Below are 9,008 nucleotides of genomic sequence, written 5' to 3' on the forward strand. Positions count from 1 at the left end.
TTTATGAAAGTTTATAATAGATTATTAAGCTTGGTTGTTAAATAGGACTATTTTGTAAAATAACTTTTGTTGATTTTAATGTTAAAGAAATAAATTGTTTAAATGGTAAAATTCCATGGTATTGTTGTGAATTAATGATAAATAGAGGGTTGTTGAGGAGCCTTAGATATTTGGTTGGCTTGGGTTGTGTTTAAATAAGGTTAATTTTGTAATTTTCATGTATAGAGACTAAATTGTATAAAATGTAAATGTTTGAGGTCAAATGTGCAAAATTATAAATAAGAAGATATATGTATTGAATTGAATAATATATGAAATTGAGGTTAATAATTGAAATAAAATTATATTATTGATCAATAACAAGTTGATAATCGAGGAAAATGGAAGGCTACAAAATAGTCCCTAGACTTTTGCCACTACTGCAATTTAGCCCTGGTAAGTTCGTTCGGTTTATTTTAATAGATATTTTAAAATGAACGTTAAATATAAAAATGATTGTTGAATACCTTGGTTGAATACTTGATGAGTCTTTAATATAAATTAAGATAATAAATTGTTTGGAACTTATTTGACGATAATGTGATTTGAGCCAGATGAACGTACGATAGAGTATGATTAGCATGTCAATAGGTTATAGAGAGCACTATATGAGATTGATATGTGGGCGATGATTCCTAATTTATGTTTATATACTGAATGTAACACCCCCTACCTGTATTCGTTGCCGAAATAGGGTACGAGGCATTACCGGAGTTTACAAATTAGTTTTTTTAACTCAATATAATCCCTTTATAGATATCTAACCTTCCCTGCAATTTTAAACCGAGACCAAATATCAACCAATCCAATTCAGCATATTTTCAAGATAGATTCATGCATATTTATAAGATAACCTCATCACATACCAAAACGAAGATTTGTTAGCCATACCAATGGCTAGCCTTACAATCATTTCACATTAACATTTACTTTATTAGCTTATACATGCCATTGATTTCCAAAATAAAGTTTTTTTATATACCGAAATCTTGAGGTTGATAGTGTGATGTGTCTCCGACCAAATCCGACCTCCGAGCTCTTAACACTATAAAACAGTGGAAAAGGAAACAGGGTAAGCATGTAACAGCCCAAATTAGGCCCTAGTCAGAACGGTGGTTTCGGGACCACGAATCCAAGTCAAAAAAATATTTAAAAATTATTTTTTTATTTATTATTTTCTGTGTTTATTTTATGTGAATTTATATCTGTAAAATTTTCGTGCTTTAATTTTGTTGTTTGGGTGCCAGATTAAATAAAAGAACTTAGTCGCGTAAAATGAAAATTTGGTGGTTAAATGTGAAAGTACTTAATTAAACTTGTCTTTATAATTTGGAGCATTTATTATGCAATATGACCATTTTTAATGTGATGGACGGTAATAACCATTGCTTATAATGGTTTAAAATTTTAACTAAAAGGTTAAACATGTAAAATAATAAACATGCTAATATAATAAAACATATAATAAGTTATCATGCATTTTTTCTTTCATTATTCATCACCGAATATCAAAACAAGAAAGAAAAAGAAAAAGCTTGGGTTGTTCGGCCATGGTTGATCTTGATTAAGGTATGTAACTAGCCCGGTTTTTGATAATTTTTACGTTTTTGAGATCGTTGCTGAGTTATCTACAAGACCCATGCTTGGATTTTTGATTTTGGTGAATATTTTGAGTTATGTCATTGTTGAAAGCTTGTGATTTTTGTTGTTTGATGATGAAATATGAAAGATATGTTTTGGGTTAACATGTTTTGTATTGGAGTTTTTGATGATTTTGAGTAATTAGGACTAAATTGCAAAAAAAAATAATTTGAAGGACTAAAATATGAAATAAATGAAATATATGGACTTGTATGAACACTAAGAATATTCGGCCCAACATGGGTGTGTTGAAATTTTGCATATTTTGTGTTTTGTGCAATTTGGACTAAATTGTAAAAAGTGTAAAATGCCAGGGTAAAATGGTAATTTTCCCATTTATGTGTTTTTGGACTAAATTGAGTGAAAATATGTTTGAATGAGTTTAATTTGAATATGTTTAGATCAAGAACCAAAGAAATCAGATTTTGCTAAAGTTGTCGATTAGTCGTTTCGTCCCGATTATCGTTGTCCGAGGTAAGTTTATAAGCAAATAGATGTTATTTATTTGATTAAATATGAATTATATATGATGAAATGTATAATGTGATAATATATATGTGAAAGCCAAAAGTGTATAAGCTCAGAACCTACGTGTACGAGTTCGATTCGACCGAGTTACGACGTCTGAAAACCTTATGTGAACCTTAGGAATAATTAGGACATAGAATTCTGATATGTGATGTGCGAGTAAGACCATGGCATCGATATATGTGTACGAGTAAGACCCTGTCTGGGACAGTGGCATCGATATGTGATTACATGTAAGACCACGTCTGGGACGTTGGCATTGTATGTTACGTGTGACTATCTGAGTATCCTATTCAATTCCGAATGGTTCAACGGGCAATGATAAGTTGAGATCGAATGTGTAAAACGAGCTAAGATGATCAGGTATGAGTTGGTTGATTATTTATTTGAAAATAAGGTAAGTTGGCTATTGGCTTGTGATACAAATTATACAAGTTAATAATGTAAACATATGTGCTCTTGTGTGATATATTCGGCCATATGCTATGAATATGTATGTGATGTTATATTTTGATTTATGAATATATATATGAATATAAATGTACTTGGTTATATTATGATATTTTGGCTTTAAATTTGAATGTCATTTTGTATATATGTATATGTGTACATTCGGCCATGATAAATTCTATAAGTGAAAGTATATGTTATACAAGAAAATAGTAAGCTTGAATTTAAATGTAATTATGATAATATATTTTGGTATGGTTTAAATAAGTTGATTATGTCTTTAAGCTGTTTATTTGCTATGACTTACTAAGCTATGATAGCTTATTGTGTGTGTTCTTGTTTGTCTTTGTTTTATAGATTTTGAAGTTTAGTTATGAGCTTGGGAATCGTCAGCGGAGTTTATCACACTATCGACTGTTTTCGGTACTTATAAGTTGAATTTTGAACCCATGGCATGTATAGGCTAGATTATTTTTGGATATGTTAGAATTTGGCATGTATATATATATATATAAGCCATGCAAAAATGGCTTGTTCATTTTGTTAAGTTCGGTTTCAAGGCTTGATTATTATGCTAATATTTGGATGTACTTGATCATGGTTTATGCTCATTTCGTAAGTATGTTTTATGACATATATCAATGATGTTTGGTTTTATGTCTTGATGCGAGTAATGATATGATTAACTTACAACTAGTTCAATAATAAGCTCGGTAAATGGATTTGATTAGCATATGTAGTTAGTCTTGTGAGTTGGCTTTATAATGGAGTAAGTGATGAATTTATAGCCAATTTTAATGGTTAATTCGATTTGTGTTCTATAAATACAGATGAAGGTTATGAGCTATTTACGAAATGAAATTTGTATTCATATATATGATCAATGCTTGACGAATTATGGCAAATGAAATATAATTTGATTGAGTTATGTTTGTGTTATATGTTTTTGTAATTGATTTGGATTTTTGGAGATAAATGATGGATTATACAATGTTTAAGTATAATCGACTTAGCTTAGCTAAAGTAAAAGGTATATGTTTATGATATGTCCATATATGAATTTGTTATTTAGGTTCGGTTACAAATAGCAAAGAATGAATAAAATTTTAAAAGACATATTGAAGTTATTTGAATGACCAAATGTTTGGTTATGATGTTTGGCTATCTATGTTCAGTTTATGATGGCTAGAATAGATATATTATAACTGTTATAAGGAAGTCATATTAAATGACCGAATATATGCTTAAATTGATTTAGTTGTGTATATGAAATATTAGCATAATTTATAACATATGTAATTGACATGTTTTGATTTAGTTAAATTGCATGAAATTATAAATGTTAGTTAATTAAGCAATGAATGAATTGATTATTTTGCAAGTGAAATTCGGTCTCTTACTTATGATTGTATGTATTGTAAAATTTTGTTTAGTTAATCGTGAGGTATAGTTTAATTTAAGCTAATATGTGCATGTGGAATGGCTTATAAATAAATATATTTATTGTAAGATAATTACGTGCAAATAAATGACGATTAATGATATTTTTAAGTGATCAAATGTCATGTTATTTTATTAGTATGTTCGGCTAAATCAAATATAAAGTATATGCATTATTATATGTTTTATATTAATGAGATTTAGTAAAATGATCAACAAATATTATTGACACGTTTAATTTATAAAGCATTATTAGTATATGTGTTATAAATGATAAAAATTTATGTTGACCCTTGCTTGGTTAAGTAATGCAAATGTGTGATTAATGTAAGTTGAAAATTAATATGGCCTTATGAGGAAAGTCTTGTGCCGAATTAAAATGGCTAGGCATATTTGATTTAGTTAGTTTTTTTTTTGAGTAGTCAAATTAGGTATGATATGAAATGTCTTTGATATTTGGAAATGATTAAAGATATTATAATGAATTGCACATGAATTAGTAATGCACATGATTATATTTGATTTATAATGTACGTTCGATTTGTATTGGTTATGTGATTGGTTTATGTAGACTTAGCTTTTATGGATGCGTGTCTGGTTATTAATTTAGTATAAATTATTATTAAAGAAGTCGATATAATTTTGTGCATGATTTGTAATAAGGGACACGACTGTGATGAATTGTGTTTATGTTTAGTAATGCCTTGTAACCCTAATTCGGCGACGGATCCGGGATAGGGGTGTTACAAAGCACTTTGTGCTTAGTAAGCTCATGTAACAAGAATTATACTTACCTAATATTTTCAATACAATGCAATAAACATTCAAATATCCATTCAATGTATTATTACCCTAACATGCACAAACTCAACATTTAAGTTAATCTAATAATTTCCCTGTATCAATAATATATACCATGATTGATGAGCTCATCAATACCATGATTTCCATTCCCTTGTTATTTTTCCATATTTATCCCGTTGAATTTCTCGGAATTTTGATGGATTTTCAAAGGTACACTTTTAGTGTACAATTCCGGGCCTGTCAATTCATATTCATGTGTTCACATTTCCATTTCAGAGAGCACACTCCCGCGAACCTCATCCATACAGCGGGATTACCAGTCCAAGCTAAATCCCATGTAATATAAACTCCTAGACTATTGTTGGGATTACCAGTCCAGGCTAAATCCCCTACAACGACAATTACTCTAATGAGCTTGGATCTGAATTACAAGTCCAGGCTAAATTCAGACCCTAATTCAGATTACCCGTCCGGGTTAAATCCATTTTACACATATTCTTCGAGAGGGCTATATCAAGATAGGATCACCCGTCCAGGCTAGATCCTTTTTACCGTTAATTCATTTTCAGAGATCCATCGAATTTTCCTTTCATTCAACCGAGATTTCTTCCCCTTTTATCAAATATATCAATGTTTCATCAATTTTCATACAATGAACATTCAAATCATATTCACATCAATAACATACATTTCAAGCATTTAAGAATATAATTCAAGTTACACGAACTTACCTCGATACTTGGTCGTATACAAAAAGCTACTAATCCCGAACTTTTTATTTTCCTCGATCTAGCTTCGTATTTGAATTTTTTGGATCTAAATAAATAAATTTAATTATCAATTTAATACATTTCATGTTCATATGTAACATTCTCTATAATTCCACTATTATTTATAGTTCATTCAAAGCTTTCTACTTGAGTCGTAGTCAGTAAATTATTTATATGTCAAGCTAAAGAATTCAAAATTAAAAACTGCTTAATATTTCTGAAACTAGACTCAAATACCTTTCTACCATAAAATTTTCAGAATTTTTGGTTTAGTCAATAAGTATAGTAAAATCTTCAAACTTACCCTTGTTCTGTTGTCTGACAGCTTCGACCTTTCATTGCTAAAAATTAATTATCTCTTACTAAAAAATTTGGATGATGTTTCCGTTTGTTTTTATTGAAAATAGACTCATTAATAATTTAAAAATGTAAATTTTAACCCCTAATTATTTTTATCCAATTTTTGATGATTTTCTAAAGTCAGAACAGGGGAACCCGAATTCATTCTGACCTTGTCTCACAAAATTTATTATATCTCATGATTTATAATTTCATTTCTTACAATGTTTCTTCTATGAGAAACTAGACTCAATAAGCTTTATTTACATATTTTTTTTCATCTTCTAATTCGATTTCCACAATTTATGGTGATTTTCAAATTCTATCTACTGCTGTTGTCCAAAACTATTTTAGTGTAAGATGTTTATTACCATTTTCCCCTAAGCTTTTAATAAATGATAATTTCGTCCCTACTCAATTAACCTCTCTTGAGCTGATTTTTCTCAATTAACACTTAATTCTATCACTTTATACTACTTTATAACCTTTGGGAATCAGAATTTCAGCACTAGACTTTAATTCCAAACATTTTTACAATTAGGTCTTAAAAATCAATTTTTATTGAAATTACCTAATAAAATCATCTCATAAATAAATTAAAGCTTAAATTTCATGATATTTCATCATAAACTTACAGCAATCAACCAAGGTGACTTCCAATTTCATCCATGAAATCAAAAACTAATGAATTTAATAGTAGAACCTAGTTGTAAAAGTCTTAAAAACCCAAAAATTATAAGAAAAAGGCAAGGATTAACTCACTTGGTACAAAAATTATGAAATAACAGCTTGAATAAACCCTTAGGACATTTTTGGCTGATGATAATGAAGAAATATGAAGAGAATTCTAGATATTCCAATTTGGTCCCATTTTTATTTTAGTAAATTTTGTTATTTTCCCATTTTGCCCTTATTTCACCAATTCTCCTGATTTTTCTCAGCTTATGCCACCCAAAATATCTCCTTTGGGCTTATTTACAATTTATGTCCGTCCTCATTTGACAATTGAGCTATTTAATCCTTTTAGTAACTTTTACACCTTTTTCAATTTAGTTCTTTTTACTTAATTAACTACCCAAACGTAAAAATTTTCTAACGAAATTTTAATACCATATTACTAACATTTCATAAATATTTATAAAAATATTTTTGACTTAGTTTTACGAGATCGAGGTCTCGATACCTTATTTTCACCCAATTTCTTCAATAATTTCTTTTTCTAACTAACCACTAAATTGGTAAAATTTTTCTATCGATTTTCATACGATTTTCCTATCATATCAATATTCATGCAAAAATATTAAAATAAATTTCTCTTTAAATCAGATTTTTAGTTACGAAACCACTGTTCCAATAACCTTGAATTTAGGCCATTACACTGAATATACCAAAGTTCAACATTTGTTGCGAACTATTGAGTTATATTATAGTGATTCTGGTGTGTTACCGGGGGCGGATGTATAGCCTTCGGGTTTGACACTTAGTGCCCAGGCGTGTTTTTGGAGGCATGTTAGCCTACAGGCTAGGCACTTGGTGCCAATGTGTGTTTTCAATTAGATTGGCTCATTTGAGCTCTTGGTGTGTTTCGAGTGGATAACTGTGTACTCATATCTATTATATCATTCATCGGGCAATATTTTTAGCGTTAGATGTTTTGTTCATGAATTCCTATAAGCATTATGGCTTGTTGTTGTATGAACTCGTATGATTATATTCAAATGTATCTCGTACTCGTTTGTGTATAACTCACCTGTAATGAATTGTGATTGACAGGAAATACTAATTATTAATCTTGTAATTTAAGTTTTCATGTTATTTTAGCAAGTTTTATTGTTTTACTCGACGAACTTACTAAGTTTTATAAAAACTTATTCGTGATATTTATCTTGTTTCTTTCTAGATAGCATTTCGTGGAAATCGGGTGATCAGATTGAGTAAAAGAAATCACATTATCCAAATATCTTTTGGTAGTTTTGAAAGTTTACTTTTGGTTATATGGCATGTAATAGGTGTTTTGGTAATGTCTTGATTACTAGTTAACGAATTTGGTTTATGTGAATATATGTCTTTGATATTGGGCTTGTAGTGGTTCATAAATAAGTGTTTTTGATCATTTGGTTATATGCTACTATTGAATGACTATACTATGATAGAAGTAAACTTGAATTATATGTATGAAAGGTAAGATTGGCATGTGTTCTTAGTAAAGAATTAAGGGCTTTGTATATAACTTGGTTGAAAAATTGAATTGTGGTGTTATTGAGGGCACATTGGTTAGGCATGTGTTCTTGGATGCTTTGACATGTTTTGATTCACTTCAGAGAATGCAAAAGATCTAGTAGGAACTCTAGAAGTCCGTCTTACTTGGACTTCAACAATAGTTGGTTAACAAATACTCCCCGTTACAATTTTAACTAAAATTTGAAACATATTTAATAACAAGAATTTAATCATCAAATATTCAATTATCTAAATATCATGCATAATTTAACTCAATAAAAAATAAACTCTAGTTTGAAAAAAAATTTAAAGTAATATTTTTTGGCTTAAGGGTGTAAAAAGCTCTCAAACTTAAAAAAAAAAAGCAATTAGGTCTCTCCTTTTCTTTTTTTCTTTTTCACTCAATTGAGTACTTAAACTTTAAAAATGCATAAAAAAAAAGATCCTCAAATTTTTTAAAAAAAGCAATTAAGCTCCTACTCTTATTAAAAATTAGAAAAAAATATAAAAAATAATAAATTTTATAAAAAATTATTAAATTTTAATAAAATATAAAAAATTTAAAATTTATTAAAAATTAGAATTTTTCTATAAGAATCGTAAAAAAAATTTGTAAAATTTTATAAAAATCATAAAAACATTTATGACCCCCTTTTTTCAATTAAAGTCATCACGTGTTGCAACACAGCATGATATGTGACGAAAAATGATAAAAAAAAATTCAATAAAAGTTATAAAAGAAAATTATAAAATGCTTCTTTTGGTACGATAATTTTT

The 9,008-nt window shown here is 28.7% G+C and overlaps 1 long non-coding RNA gene across 1 annotated transcript; it reads left to right on the top strand.

Moving 5' to 3' along the window:
• The first annotated feature begins 1,541 nt into the window (after positions 1–1,541).
• On the top strand, positions 1,542–3,248 carry LOC121208396 (uncharacterized). The gene is made up of 2 exons (XR_005903415.1): positions 1,542–1,608; positions 3,016–3,248. It is a non-coding gene; the product is annotated as an uncharacterized lncRNA (long non-coding RNA).
• The last annotated feature ends 5,760 nt before the right edge of the window (positions 3,249–9,008 follow it).

Source organism: Gossypium hirsutum, chromosome A10 (genome assembly GCF_007990345.1).
Source record: "Gossypium hirsutum isolate 1008001.06 chromosome A10, Gossypium_hirsutum_v2.1, whole genome shotgun sequence".
Lineage (NCBI taxonomy): Eukaryota > Viridiplantae > Streptophyta > Magnoliopsida > Malvales > Malvaceae > Gossypium > Gossypium hirsutum.